A 16,741-nucleotide genomic window follows, 5' to 3' on the forward strand; every position below is an offset into this window, starting at 1 on the left:
GTGGATTGGTGATAAACATTGGAGAGTCCTACCACCAGGCTGTCAGCATCTATGAGACCCCATTTTCAACTCCCCACCATGGCTAGCTGGGGGTCCTGACTTGTTCTTTATTTCTCTTTCAATTCCTAATAAAACCAGGGATTGCTAAAGCGTTCTTTGGTCAACAGGAAATATTTCAAAATGCCTCTGCTACAATGTACTACTGAAGCAATTCTGCACTTCAAAATATATTCCTGTTAATAAAATATGTTTGCCTTCATGAACATCTGCTCCTCACAATGGGCTCATGAGGTAAGCCCAGGGTTGTATAGAGGGAATGGGGAGCTGTTGGAAGGAAACTGACATTTCAAGGGGTTTAATGACTTGCTCAGGCATACAGGGCTAGTGAGAAAGCTGGGATTTCTTCTGCATTAGTTTGCCTCCTCATAGAATGAAAAAGTCAACTGTTTACCTTAAACACCAGGCAGGAAAGAATATGAGTAAAATTTTCAGCTTCTTTCAAACCACCCTTTCCCTTCTCTAGTCAAAGATAATTTCCTGCCTCTTCTGAGTTGCTGGCCAGCCATTAAGATCATACCTCTGCCCCTTCCTTCCCCTTTATTTACAGACAAAAGCAGTCTATCCTACAGTGATAATGACTGGAGTAAAATGTGGTCTATCCACACGATGGAATATTATTCGGTGATAAAAAGAAATGAAATACTTGTATGTCCTGTAACATGCATGAACTTTAAAAATGTTATGCTCAGTGAAAGAAATAAGACACAAAAGATCACATATGATATGATTTTATTTATAGAAAATGTTGAACACGAATATGATACAGTTATAGTTCTATATCAATTTGAATACCGATATTGAATCTGTAGAAACAAAAAAATAGATTATCGGTGGCCTAAAGCAGGGTGAGGAAGATGAGGAATGACTAATATGGCTAGGGTGTTCCTTTTTGAGGTGGCAGAATATTCTAAAACAAGATTGTGGTATTGTTGCACAAATGTGACTATACTAAAAATTATGAATTTTCTACGCTTAAATGAGTGAATTGTGTGGCATATGAGTTGTATCTCAATAAAACTGTTAAAAATGATAGGCATGGCAAAAATTATGTTTGCATATGACAAATATTTTGCCTATATTAATTTTGCATATCAATTTAACCCTACAAACCAGGGGTCTTCAAACTACGGCCCGCGGGCCACATGCAGCCCCCAGGGGAGTCTGATCCTGCCCGCCAGGTTTTTTGGGCAGTGAGCGCAGCCAAGGTGTTACAGTAGAGATTAGTAGTTCATATAGTCCAGCCCTCCAGCTCTCTGAGGGACCGTGATCTGGCCCCCACTTTAAAAAGTTTGAGGACCCCTGCTACAAACTATCTTCTGAAGCTGATACTATTAATATTCTTTTTTTTAAAAATAGATTTTATTGATTTCAGAGAGAGGAAGGGAGAAAGAGATAGAAACATCAATGGAGAGAATTATTGATCAGCTGCCTCCAGTATACCCTTCACTGGCGATTGAGGCTGAAACATGGGCATGTTCTGTGATCAAGAATGGAACCATGACTTCCTGGTTCATAGGTCAAATATCAACCACTGAGACACACCAGCCTGCAGCTAATATTTTTATTCTAAATTCTTCTATGAGCAAACTGAGAAAGAAAATTCAATATTCTTTCCATTCCTCTTAAAAGGATCACTGTCATTACCCTGGGCCCACCTAGATAATCCGGATAATCTCTCCATTACAAAATCTTCAATCACTCACACCTGCAAGGTCTCATTTGCCACAGAAAGTGACAAAGTGACATATCCACAGGTTCTGGGGATTAGGATGTGAGAGTCTCTGAGGGGCCATTACTCAGCCTAACATAGTCACAGTGTTAATAAGTGGTAATGTAGAGTCTTCAATCCATGTTCCCCAAAAAGAACATGAAACTCCTTTCTTCTTTATCACAACTGTGTCATGTAACCATGGCTGTGGATAAGCCTGTCTACATTTCAAACCCTGAGCGGGCAGGGAATTTTACCTACTCTAGCAAGTAAGTTTGTGTGGGGGGTGTAGAGAAGGGCTTTTGCTAAGAGGACATCTAGAGGAGGGAAATTTTTTTCAGTTTCACTTGTAATTTGCATCATTTCCCATTGGCAGTTGCCTCCTTGGCCCTCCCTCTTGGTTAATAAAGTAATAATGTCGATGTGCTTGAATCTCCTTTATTTGATAAATTCTGTTTCCAGCAGAATACTGATCCCATCAATAGGCAAATCACTTAATAGTTTTCAAATGACAACTATAATTCTCAGCTGCTTCTGCATGTGCAAAGACAAGCAGAGAACTAAGGCAGTGGCATGAATAATTTAAACAATAAACCTCCATTGGCTCAATTATCTGATTATTTCAACACGCATCTGGATGGAATCTTAATTTATGATTCTCTAACGTTTTATTAGGTTACGTTAGCATTCAAAGGCATTACCTTTTTAATGGCGTCTATTTCTTTTGTGTCCTAAATTCAATTTAACAAACATCTAATGGGCAACTAATATATGCCAGAAACTGTGTTCACTTCTACAGTAGCTAAAAGGACAGAGCACCAAGGAATTTCATTCTCATGGAAGTTTTGGTCCCAACATGAGAGATGATACAATCACACCAATAACTATACAAGATGGCGGAATGTAAAGGCAATGGTTGAAGTATAAAAATTATGGTAGTTACGGGGAGAAATATTAGTCAGCTGAAAAGAATTGCTGGAAACTTCTGATAGAAGAAGTTTGGGAAACATTGTGGAGGATGGGTAAGAGTGTGAAAGGCAGAAAGGGTATGAGGGAAGTGGGTTGAAACTTGGGAGCCACAAGGCCTCTGGTTACACTGGGGAACAGGGGACATACATGATGGTTTCAAGAACTAAGAGACTCTTGACATCCAGTATGTAAAGATACCTAATCCATTCATCCCAATACTCTATCTAGTAGTCTTCTACATGATTGTGGTGAGGGAATAATTAATGTCCAGAGATACTTTCATCTTCAAAATGGGGGTGGGAGAGATGCAAGGAGTGGGGGGAGGGAAATGGGAGAACAGATACTGCCATCTAGTGGGGAGAAGCCAGGGATGCTGCTAAACATTCTACAACACCTAGATCATCCCCGGCCATTAACAAAGAATTTTATCTGACCCATCTAATCCAAAATGCCAACAGTGCTATTGTTAAGAAACCTTGCAATAGCATTATGAGGTTGCAATGTTATTTTTATGTTAATTATAAGAATATTTGGGTCTTTTGAGATTGCAAGTCTCACTTGGCATCAATCATTAGATAGTAAATGGCAGAGTGAGGTTAGGACCACATTATGGAGAGTGAGGAATGTGGATATAATCAAGTAGCCAATGAGATTCTCTGTGGCTAAATGATAATGCATGTCAGGGGTTTGGTACAGTGCCCGATACATAGTAAGCTCTCAGTAGATGGCCATGGCTGCTTTGAATGACAGCTGGTGTTTCCAGCGATGCATCAGCTGGGGAAGAAGAGACCAGAGCTAAGAGATGGTTGGGGACAAGGGGAGAGTGTTCAGAGCCTGAGCTGATATGACAGCATGTCGAGTGTACAGAATGGGACACATACACAGGAAATATTACCCACTGAGGAACCACAGAGCTGAGAAGTGGATGAAGGTGTGGGTGTGTGTCAGGGAGAGTTCTGGAGATGGCTCTGGTTCTGAACATGAGAAACTAATTTTCACCTCACTGCCATGATGTGAATGGCTGCCATGCTGGGATTTATTATCCTGCCTTAAAACAGACAATCTGAGACCCAGAAAGGGAAAGCAGTTAGTTCAAGGTCACACCACAGTTTAAGATTTCTTTAGAAACTTAGGGAGAAGAAAAAGTTTGACCTTTTTTTTTTTAATGTATGATAACTAAATATAGAAAAGATAAGGACAAAACAGCATCTTTTTTTATATGCTTCCAAAAACAGCATTAGCATTCATTTTGCTATATACTGTACAGATGAAAGTAACTTTAATCTCTAGCCAGGCATCATGGCTGAATGAGATACCCAAGAAGATTTCCCAGGGAGTGAGGGTCTGTTTTCCCTGTCATACTTGCTGCATTATTAGGGGATAGCAAAACGAAACCAAAAACCAAAACAAAAAGCAGAGCTGGGCTGGCCAGCTAACAACATGTGGAAGGGCAGAGAGAGAGGATCCATGGTAACTGAAAAGTGGATGTATTTATTAATATCATAATAGCAACACTAATAATTAATGGGTGCTCATCAGATGCCAGCCTCTGTTATTTCACATGCATTATTTCGTTTCAGTCCTCATAACTATGTGGATTAGTTGTGACCAGAGATAGAAAAGGTCTTTGAGGCTTAGAGAGGTTAAGTGGCTTATCTAAGGTCACACAGCTAGGAGGGAGTGGAGGCAATATTCAAACCTCAGGTATTGGACTCAAGTGCCCAAGTTTTATACAATATTTTATACGTTTGGATAAAAGTCAGTGCATACACTCTTCCCTTTGTTATACTTGGAAAAACATAAATAAGACTGGATGCATAGCCCTACCTCAGGGTGACTGTCATGAAAAGAACAGCATGCCTCCTTCTCAACTCTCAATTGTGTCTTTTTCTCAGGGCTGTAGTTGGCTTGCAAATCTAACTTTTATCCTTTCGGCTCTCCTGTCAAAAATTTGAATCCAGCATCTTCTCTGGGAATTCTGAGTAGAGAACACAGCCATGACCAAGGAAGGCAGGGTCCCTATACTCAGAAACAACACATTCATGCAGAAGCAGATGATAATCTATATATAAAAGCCTAAGCGACCAAAAGACAGGTTGATCAGCTGCTATGGCATACACTGAACACCAGGGGGCAGTGCTCAACATAGGAGCTGCCCCCTGGTGGTCAGTGTGCTCTCACAGCCAACCTCTCCTCCCCCCAGCCCATTAACCTCCCGCAACCCCTCCCCCTGGCTGGCTGGCCCTGATCAGCCCAGATGAGGACTAGGCAAGATCGGCAAGATGACACTGATTGGCCATAATTGCCGCCAGGCTGAGAGACCCACCCATGCACGAATTCATGCACCAGGCCTCTAGTAATAATAATAAAAGACAATCAGATGAGAGTTGTGCACAAAATTAAAACACAGTGATGTGATAAGCACTAACCTACTTTGGCGGCTTGGAAAAGATGGCCTGTCTTAGAAGACCAGAAGGATCAGTGCCTGCAAAGGGAGGGAGTGTACAGGCATAGGGAACAGCTATTGCCAAGACCCTATTGTCACACAGAAAGCAGGCCTGGGTGGCTGGAGAAACTAAGGTGCAGGAGCAGATGATGTGTGAATAAGGTTCAAGGACGGCTGGGAGGAGGTCGATGCCAGGAAAAGTAGGATTTCCTACGTCAATATAAAGCATTCGCTTTTGTTTCTGGCACAAGGAGATGCCTCTGTGTGGGTCGTATCCTCTTTCTCCCAGGAGCCTACTGCTGAGATGGTTAGAGTCTGGGGTAGAGAAAAATCTCAACACCCAAAATAAAACAAAAAATTCATAATTTTGCCTTGATTTTATCAGTTAATATTTCATGTGAAGATGAGAGGCTAGAGAGCTCCCAAACTCTTTCAGTAGTTTCATTTATCTCTGAAAGGCACACTTCTGACACTTCAATCCATCAGTGGGTGTCATTAAACTGCATCTTGTGTTGCAAGAAACTTTCTTCTCAATTTCCCTTCTCTTTTTGTTCTACTCGGGAAATTAATTCGTGTCATCTCCATTTGAGATTCTGTGGCATTTGATGGCATGGGCACTTAGAGGCGTCCTCCTAGTACTTGAAGCGTAGCTCAGTGGCATTGCTTGTCAGCAGCACCTAAGGGGAGAGACTCTGACCGCCAGGCCCCTCAGGACCCTGAAGTGACATAGGAAAAGTGGCCTGAGCCAGGCCCACTGGCCTGGATGCAGGGTCCTCCAAACTAGTCGACTTTGGTGAGTGATGCTGGCCTTTTGGTTTCTAACGTTTTATCTCTGTTGTCTTTGGCTGTGACGTGAACATTGGAGGGGATATTTGTAAGATGTCATCAATTTGACTTTAGACTTTTGCTCTCTAAGAAAAGACTGTCCTTGGAAACCTTGGGAGCGTTTTCTGCAGTCATAGTCTGAGACAATTGGCTTGTTTTATGAAAGGTTGAATAATGTCAATCACACCATCCTGTCGATTGTCATGGAAGCACTTCTTCAGGTTGACATGTTCTGATAAAAGTGTCAAACTGAAGAGTCCAAAGGGCACCTCAAAGGCCATCAGTCCAGCAGGTCCCAGATTTAACACCTTTCATGTCATCAAAATGAAAACATATGCAGGGGTTCAATAGTGCTTCCTAGTTTAGATTGTGCCAGGTATATGCATTATAGAGCATTACCAAATAATAATAGAAAAAGAGTTATAGTTGTAAAAACATAGGAAAGAATTGATCACAAATTGAAGATTTTTACTTTTTTCCCCCCAGGAATTAATAGGACAACACCACTATATTGCCCATACTCATCTTATTTTGCTAAGTGAACCAAAGGGAATTTAAATGGGGACGATATCTGGGAACTCCTTATCTAATCTAAGCCTGACTCAGACCCAGCCATAGCTTGCAGCCTGTGCTTGAGCAACTCCAATAGTTGTTAGAAGGCAGCCTCTGAGAGTTTAGTTTTCAGGAGGTGCTTTGTTACATTGATTGGAAGTTATGTATAGACTCCACTTTCTCACACACGTGCACACATAAACATATGAACAAACAACAAACACGCAAATTAATAAGATTTGTAGATTTTAATGCGGCATTTCTTACACTGATCTCCCTCTCTCCAAACCTAAAGCGGCTGCCTTGGTTTGGGTCCCATATCCTCCCACAGTTTTGTGGTTTCCTAATTGCTCTTGTATGTCTCGTTGCTCCTCGCATCTTTTAATCCATCTGCAAATTGCCCTTTGTAATGTCTTGTGAAAACCACAAACTTATGTTACTTCTTTGCTTAATATAGCTTCAATGATGCTCCATTGCTTTTTGGATGAATGCTTCAAAAAAAAAAAATTCCTCAGTCTGGCTCAATATTCAGGTTCATTTCTTGGCATTTTACCTTCTCTGCTATGCACTCTCCTTAAGCTCCAGCCCTAAAGTATTTGAAGTTCTCCTAAAGTACCAATAGTGAATATCTGTCAAATTCAAACTTAGGTCTATGCAATGCCAAATGGGCTGCTCTGTGCTCAGTCCAGGGATCAAGCAGATACCCTTCTGAATAAACACTAACCCTTTCCAAAAAGGGTAAGCATTGTTGAAAAATAACGAAAATTGCTAATACTTTGCCCAAGGCACTCAATAAAAAGTTGATAAATAAATGAGTTGAATTAGATTGAACTAAATTGTTTATTAGCACCTATACACATTTTTTTTTACTTAGTATCTTTCTTCCTAGAGAAAGGAAGTACCTAACATTGACGCCTTAGGCATGTCCACAGAAGAATGAAAAAAGGAAAGGACACAAAAAGGGGAGGTGGGCCTCTCCAAGGATAAGCTTTGTCCCAATATTATACTTATGCCTCCCTCTTACCCTAGACATAAAAGAAGCAGAATTGAGAATAGAAGAAGTGGTCTTTTTATGTAGCTGCCAAAATCAATATGAACAATAGCAACCACAAAAACCATTGAGGAGTCATTCATGCGAATGAAAGTAAGAAATCAAATTTCAGTGTGGCATAATTCTTGTCTGAACACTTTCATTGCTTTTTTTTTTTTTACAACTTTATTAAGTCATAATTGACATACAGCATTGTGTAAGGGTAACCTTAAATCTAAAATGTGTTGGTACACATATACATTGTAAAATGACTTCCACTATATAGTTAGTTATCATCTCCATCACTTCACATAATTCCCTGTGTGTGTGTGTGTGTGTGTGTGTGTGTGTGTGTGCTGAGAACATTTATGATACACTCTCTTGGTGACTTCCAGGTGTATCATACAGTATTATTAACCACGGTAACCATGTTGTTCATTGGATCCTTGAACTCATTCATCTTGTAACTGGAAGTGTGTAACCTTTGGCCAGCATCTCCCTATGTCTTTTCTCCCTCAGACCCTAGCAATCACCATTCTCTGTTTCTATGAGTTCTGCTTTCTTTTAGATTTCCCATATAAGTCAGAAAATATAATATGTTTCTTTCTCTGTTTGATTTATTTCACTTAGCATAATGCCTTCAAGGTCCATCCATGTTGTCACAATTTTTCATAGCTGAATTATACTCCTGTATCCATATGCATTTTCCTTCTCTGTTCGCTCTCTGACAGATACTTAGATGGCTTCCACATCTTGGCTGTTGTGAATAATGCTGCGATAACCAGGGGGGTGCAGATATCTTTTTGAAATCTAAATATCATTTTCTTCATATAATCTCACCTTCTGCAGGAGTGGGATGGCTAGATCATATGGTCATTTTCTTTCTTGTTTTTGAATAATGTCCATTCTGTTTTCCCACCATCAACGCACAAGGTTCCCTTTTCTCCACATTCTCTCCTACACTGATCTCTTGTCCTTTTGATAACAGCCATTCTAACAGGTGTGTGGTGATATCTTGTGGCAATTTTTAAAAAAATTTAAAAATATATTTTATTATTTTTTACAGAGAATAATTGAGAGGGATAGAGAGTTAAAAACATCAATGAAAGAAAAATATCTATCAACTGCCTCCTGCACAACTCACACTGGGGATGTGCCCACAACCAAGATATGTGCCCTTGACCAGAGTTGAACCTGGTACCTTCAGTCCCCAAACTGATGCTCTATCCACTGAGCCAAACACTGATGATTAGTGATGCTAAGCATCTTTTCATTGTTCCTATTGGCCATCTGTGGACAAACAACTATTGAGGTCCTTTGCAGTGTGGCATAATTATTATCCTACTGAAAATGTGAACTTCCATAAAAATATCTTACATTTTTTAATAAAACTCTTTTCAGGAAGATGGTCAAGTGAAAGTCACAGTAAAATGTCAAACACTCAATCACTTAACAGTCAACAGTGTTCACACGATTCATAAGAAAAGACCTCAATTTCAAGATGCACCTCAAATTCTTCATCTGTCACAGGCATATTTATTTTATATTTCATTCCCCTATAATACCCACACAGTTGTTGATGGTTTAAAAAGCCCAGAAAGGAACTCACTACAGACTGATTCATTTGCCTCTCAGCATAACCATTATGGCTTGTTGCAGTTTAGGTTCTTACAAGGGTATTTCTTGGATCACATGATCTCAAACATCTAGAGGAAATAATGAACAAAACAAACAGACCCAGAGAAAGAGAATCAGCGATCAGACTCTCAAACCTCAGAGGGAAAATAAGGGGGATGGGAGTAAGGGGAAGAGATCAACCAAAGGACTTGTGTGCATACATATGGGCCTAGCCAGTGGCCATGGACAACTGCGGGGGGCGGGGGGGGGTGTGTGGAGATGGGGTGGCATATCTAGGGAGGGGTTTGGGATGGGAATGGAATAAGGACAATTATGTGAGACCATAATCAATAAAATAAAAAAAGATCTTTCCAGTGAAGCAAAGGATTCCCAAACTTCTTCCATTTTAAAAGTTGACTTTAATAGTATTTATTTATTTATTTTAATTTTTATCTTTATTGTTGAAAGTATTACAGATGTCCCCTTTGGTTCTTTTTTCTTGTTGGCCCCCTCCCCTCAGCCCAGCCTGTGCCCTTTTGCAGACCAGGACCCTTCAGGGAATGTCCAACTAACTGCTTAGGCCTGCTCCCTACAGGCCATTAGTAAGACACCCTTAGCACTGCCATGGAGTCGGGAGAGGTTCCCACCCATCACCACTGTGCTAGCCGGCCATGTCTGGATGAAAGATGCTCCCCCTGTGAACATGCACTGACCACCAGCGGGCAGCTCCTGCATTGAACATCTGCCCCCTGGTGGTCAGTGTGCATCATAGTGACGGGTCATTCCAGGTTGTTCCAGCTGTTGGGGTCAATTTGCATATTACCTTTTTATTATATAGGATAATGTTGGTAGCATTGTGCTTATTTTTGGTATTCAAACAATTATTTCACTCAAACAATCTAGATGTTTTTATGTTCTGTGTAACGACAATAAAATTTTTCTAGAAGAAATCTGCAGCATCTCCTAGGGGTGTCGAACTCAATCAGAGAAGGGGCCAAAATCTAAAATCCAGCCTAAATCGCGGGCCGAATGGTTTACTGAACAGTCATAAACTGACAATGTCATAAACTGACAGCGGAGTGCAGTGATGACAGCGCGGTGCGGGCCACATTGCAAGGCCTGGCGGGCTGGATTTGGCCCGTGGGCCTTGTGTTTGACACATGTGTTAAAACCTTGATAATCATTCCCTTCCCTCTAAAATGCTGTGCATGTTAGAACCTGGGCACCTAAAAAAATTGCAGATTGTCTAACATTATTTGAATCAGCTGGAGGCCTGAAATCACAGGTGTGCTAATGCATCTTCGATGTGAAGAGAACTGAATTTTGAGATCTATGCACTTCATTTCCTGAAGACACAATGGCAATATGGTGGGGAAAACAAGGCTATCATTTACTGAAGCTGCACCGCATGGCTAATACTGAGATAAGGTGACATTCTTTAGGAGTTGTTTAGTATCAAGGGCTGATTTAGCTAGATAAAATGCAGCTGTCTTCCCAAATTACACAGCTGGATTCACACCATCGACTAATTCCTGGTGGAATTTTAAAGATACCTTTATGGGCAATTTTCTCCCTGGTGTAAGGAATGCTAATGTAGACAGTACAATAAACACTGCCATCTACTTTCTCTGCACAGATACCATCTCCCATTGAAACATTTGATAAAGGGGATTGTGCTCTAGAAGTCTTTGGGTCACCATTTAAAAGAGATTTCTAAAATGTAAGTGGCTCTAAATTGATTCAAAATTGGGAAATGAATTGTCATATGACTGTTTCCATCCACATTCTCTTTTCTGCTTCAAGTCACTCCTAGAATTTGGCATGTGGGCTAGTGGGTCTGAGAAAGGAAGAATCTCCCTCAGAGTGGAAGTGTTCCCCTTCACGGATGCTCTTCCTTCCCAGATGTCATTGGGATCGATAGTCTTCTAGAAATAATATTTTAAGACAACTTTCAAAATCTGGATGCTTTTAGGTTTACATGACATCTAATAGTCTGGTCACCTCTACTATAGCTGAGTTAAATTCCACTAAGCTTTACCCCTGCTAATCTTTGGGCCACAAATTGTATTTTCTTACAATGTACCTTATTCTCTGTCCTCTGGCTACAAAATGGACAAGCCTGCATCCATCAACTGTACACTAGCATTCATGAAGCTTTAACACATTCAGGTTTCCTGTTGGTGAAATCCTTTGCAATTGTCCAACATAGAGGTAGCTACTTCCTCCTCTGCTTTCCCAGCTCTTTACACTTACATCTACTAAAATGCTGAGCATATTGTATCACCATTGCCTATAATTGTCATACCTACTCTTTGCCCCCTTTCCTTTCCTAACCAAGTAGACAGTTCATTCGTCCATGAATCAAAATGTATTAAGAGACCAAAGGCTAAAAACACTGGCACCAGTAAACATGAATAAACCCAGTTCTTTGGCAAATTGACCAGCAATGTATTTTTTCCACTCATCTGTAAGTTCATTCTTCTCATTTCTTTCTAAGAAGTATTTGTATATTTAGAATATGAATTCTTTGTTCTATGTAGCACCATTGATTTTCCCAGTGTTGTGGTTTCTTGTTATTGTACATAAGAAACATATGTTTCCATTATTGCTTCTTCCTTTAGCTTTTCTCACAGCGCTTCTTTTTCTGAAGCTAACTAGTCCTAGAGAGGGGGTAGTATGGGCAAGAAGGACCAGTGTCAAAGATTCCACAGAGGAACCTGAGAGAGGTCACAGGAAAGGAGTACAGTAGAGAGAATTGGCCAGATGTGTGAGCTGTTCCTTAATCAGCATTAACAAATGTGGTCAGGAGAGAGGGGATAGCAGAGGAGTTGGTGATAACTTCCATAATACTGGCATATCATGGGATGGTAATATTCATCTGTTGAAATAAATAAGGGGTTAATTGAATGATCACTCATGTTGAAACTTTTTTTTTTTTCTGTAAAGCCCAGGAATCATTAAGGGAATTTGTTATCTGTAAGAGAAGTTATGGTTAACTGCAAAGATCATTGATTTTTGTCATGTAACTTTAGAGTGCCCTTACATTGTGGGTTGAATGACCTGCCTCATTCCTTAACAATGGGCTCAACCAAGCGATTTGCTTAGGCCAATGGGAAGTCAGCAGATATGATCTCCACAGAAGACTGAAAAAGTACTCATGCCTTTCTACTTGCTCCCTTGGACTTCTTCTATTGCTAAGAAATTTTCTTGAACCAAGCTGATGAATGGAGGGAGACACAGAACAGACCTGAGTTGTCCAGTCCTACCTAAGACCATTTTAGATTAGCTTCCAGTGAAACCAGTCAAGATCAAAAGAGCCACTTAACCAGTCTCTGACTGACCTATAGACTCATGAGAAATAATAAACGATTGCTATCCAAGTTTTTAGATAGTTTATTATATACTAAGAGCTAACTTATATATAACTTATAATTCTCTGATGAATTGTTTTGTTTGGTGGCTTTTGTAAAATTGATTCCAGAGATGAAGGAAGAGGGAGAGAGAGGTAGAAACATCAATGATGAGAGAGAATCATTGATCTTCTGCCTCATGCACACTCTAGGATTGAGCCTGTAACACAGGGATGTGCCCTAACTGGGAATTGAACCATGACTTCCTGGTTCATAGATCAATGCTCAACCACTGAGCCATGCCAGCTGGGCTATTTAGTGGCATTTTTATTAGTTTTTTTTTATTTAGTAGTTGCAGTAATTAATCTAATATTTTGTGTGCCACAGTGAAAATAGTATTCAGTAAGAGACAAAAGATGTAAGTTTCCTAATGACATAATAAACATTTATTGATTCAATTATGTGCCCAGTATTAGAAATATTAAAAAACAAAACAAACCCACAAACAAACCCTCGAACATATGTTCATGAAATCAATCATAGTCTAGTGAGAAACACAGACATGAGCAAGTCATTTCCATCTGTAATTGACTAAAACATTAATGCATGACTATAATGGGGGGGTGTCTAAGTAGAAGGGTAATCACTGTAGAGATTTTTTAAAAACACTAAAATTTGCAAATTTACTTGACTTTAGTATCTTTGCCTATATTTCAAGGAACAAAGGATATATTTCTGTTAGGACATCTTCTGTCCCTGAAATACAGCATTCTTAAATTATTGTCTAGCATAAGGCATGTAGTGAGTCCCACTAAATACAACATTCTATCATTTAAGTCTTTTCCAAAGAAGTTGTTCTAAAGAAGTTAATTCCCATCCTTCATTATGTGTGACAGCAGAGGCAAGCTCGGTAAGAGTATCCCACAGGATAGTCTGGGCCTTCATTAAGGGTATTGAAAAGGAAAAGAATTTGTAACATAAAGACTTAAATCTTAGGTATGTCTTGTGCTTGAATATAGTAGCTGATGCCCTGTTCAATAAAATAACTAAACACAAAAGACACTATTTTCTCTATTTTTAAGCAAAGTTACTACATTCATTCTTTTTTGCTATTTTTGTATTCGTGATTACAAGATGCTGTCCTCTGCTATTTGCTAAAGATCACACCAGCTAGAGCACAGGGAAGTGACATGATAGCGTTGTTCCCCCACCCAAATGCCTACAAATTGGGATCGGGGAGCAAACAGAATTCTGTGGGTTCATACACCCAACCTGCCAGGTTCGCCCTGCACCCCTCTTCTCTGGAGTCATCTTCAATAGCATTTGTCCTGTTCCTTTTTGGTAATTACATGGACTAATTGGAAGTATGACAATGTTACCCATTAATTATCTATTGGGCAATTATTATTTCTACATGTGATTTTATTTAAAATTTCACTGGAACACATACCCTGTTGTTGACAGTACCTGACTTCTACGGGATCAGTATATTTATGTTGCAATTTAACAACAATGTGTCTGGTATGTGTTTTCATATGACAGTTAGCTTGTTTACTACTTAGTATGATTCTCTTGAGTAAGGGAATTCAGTGACATATGTGACAATTCCATTTCCCCACAGGGCTACAAACCCACCTCTGGGATTCAGAGCCCATAAAGGCAGCCTGCCTGCTCACACCTGTCTTACATGTGTGTCCTTGTTCCACAAAACTAACAAGACTGGAAGAACTGGAATTGAGTAGATCTAGATTCAAAACTTCTCTATGTCATTTACCAAATACTTGGCTTTAGAGTCACGTTTCAGGTCTTTAAAATCTCTGTGGGGGGGCGGGGAGGAGGGGCTGCTTTGCATTTTACACAAAGTGATGTATATGAGAATTCATCACAAAGACCTCTCCATGTGGATGCCCAATAGTCAAGAATTGAGCCTGAAAAGAAAAGCCAGATAAGGAATGCAAGGTCCTGCAGTGTGAATGGGTAGCTGAGGTGAGAAGACAAATGGCAGCTGCTGAAAGGGAAGGCGAACAGGAAGGGGAAGCTGTTTCTTTTTCCTTTGGCTCCATAGCACTGCTCCTTCCCTGCTGCTCCGTGTGATAGATTAATTCATTACGAAAGGCTTTAAAGATGTCTGGTAGGTAGCTAATCATCAACACTGAAAAACAAATCATTGCTCTTTCCCTGGCTGTCAAATTCCCTAGAAAGAAGCATTTCATTTCCAGTGGCTTCTAGCTTTCCTTAGAACCAGAACGTAGGTACCTCCAAAGCTTGCTGAAGCAGCTAGTGCATGCACTTGTCAATAGTGCATTCATTGATAACACTGCAACTGGCATGCGACATGAAAGCTTCAAAAGGCAAATTAAAGTCATAGTCAACTGCCCATGAGTGTTTTAAATCAATCAATACAGCATTCGTTTTAAAACAGAAGCAAGAACATTACCCCTCCACCAATTCACATATTCTTGTAATTTGTAACTATACTGAGGTTCTCTAAATATATGGAGAAATGGTCATAAAACAAAAGCTGTGTGTAAAGAAAGGTGTTCCTCTTGCAGGTGCCTAAGCCTGAAATATATATGAGCATGTGCATCATACCCAAAGAATGTGTAGATGTAATTTTTTTTTTTTAATCTTTAAGTGAGGAAATGTGCTTGTACTATAATGGGAACAGGAAAGAAGAAAAAGAACATTTGGTGTGAACTCGGATATGCCTCAGATGTTGCCTTAGTAAACTGTTCTCCTTTTTGTCATGATGATTTGTCACACAGAGACTCACATGTTACGGATTGTGCTTGAATGGAGTCACCTGCAGCCTCTTTAAAACTGTTTTTAAACCAAGTACATATACAGATCTCTGGCAAGTAAAAAAAAAAATGGCACGGAGGTCATTAATTGTACAGCTTGAAAAAGAGAAGTATTTATCTGCTTTCCTCCCCAGCATACATAATAGTCTATTGTTTGAATTATCATTCCCCGTGTTATCTTTTTCATATCTCAAGGGTACATATCTGAATGACATAAAATGAGTAATCGCAGCTCACAGAAGGGGCTTCAGGACAATCACATAGCAGAGAAAGAAACCAGCATGCATACATTATTCACAATATTATTTTGTGGGCCCCTCAACCTAAGAAGACCCAGTGAAAGTGAAATGTGACCCCCTAGCCCCATGACTTGTCGGAGAGGCCCACAGCCAGGAGCCAGGGATGCTGCAATTGAGTTGTCAAAGTGCCCGGATGTCTTGTACAAGCTGAACAAGCCAATTTCCTGCAAGGCTGCATAGTCCGAGGACTCCTAGCTTGCCTTTTCGAGCTTCCTCCTGCGGAGGTTATCCTGCTCCACAGCTGGCTCCCTCCCTTTCAGCTTTCAGCTGGCCCTGGATTCCTCCTGACCAGCCTCTCCCAGGTAATAGCAGTGGGTACTGGGTTACCCTCACCTGTGACCTGGGTGGGCAGAGGCTCCTGCCCTGCCATCAGAGGCAGCAGCTGTGTGTGGTGTGCTTGGTGAGAGTTTTGAATTCTGGTGGCAATTTGATTTCATTGTCTTCCCCATGCTAGCTCCAACTCCCGGTTTGCAGGATGAAAATAGGCAGGCTTTTAGGGGAAGGAAAAAAAAGAAAAAAAAAAAAAAAAAAAGACAACTTCTCCCACACAGCCCCTGAGTTTCTCTGCCTATTACTAACCCTGGAGCATGGGGGTGGCTTCAAAACGCAGCTGCAGTTCTGGCTGCGCCCCCTAGGTGGCAGCGGTGCCCCACCGCAGAGGCGCCAATCCCCACTCCCCCGCTGGAAGTGTTAACGCCATTGACCAATCCGTGCTAAGATGATGGGAAGTAATTGGGTAATTGTATTTTACTGATCACAGAAGAGAGAGGGGAAGGGGAAGAAGGGGGAAGGAAAGAGGGGCAGAGGTGGGAAGGAAGACGATGGCCCGGGAGGCGATTTGGGGGGAGCTTGGACCCTAACCATTTGGACCCCTAGGCATTGCACTGGCCGAGGGAAAGCCTAGACTCGAGCTGCTGGCGGCGCAGCGTTTATTCATTTGGGGGAAAAGAGGAGAGAGAGGAGCAAGGAGGGGAAGGAAGAGAGTTCCAGGCGGAGTGGATGGACATGGACGGGGACCGGGCTTTTGGCCAAGCTGGGCGCCTAGGATCCCCGCGTCTCCCGGCGGAGGACTAGCTGGACGGGA

At 40.9% G+C, this 16,741-nt stretch overlaps 1 protein-coding gene across 3 annotated transcripts in view; it reads left to right on the top strand.

Moving 5' to 3' along the window:
• The window catches only part of LRRC4C (leucine rich repeat containing 4C), a 907,789-nt gene that overhangs the window by 747,613 nt on the left and 143,435 nt on the right, over positions 1–16,741 (top strand). The window lies entirely within an intron of this gene.

Source organism: Pipistrellus hanaki, assembly GCF_964339955.1.
Source record: "Pipistrellus hanaki genome assembly, chromosome: 9".
NCBI classification, from domain to species: domain Eukaryota; kingdom Metazoa; phylum Chordata; class Mammalia; order Chiroptera; family Vespertilionidae; genus Pipistrellus; species Pipistrellus hanaki.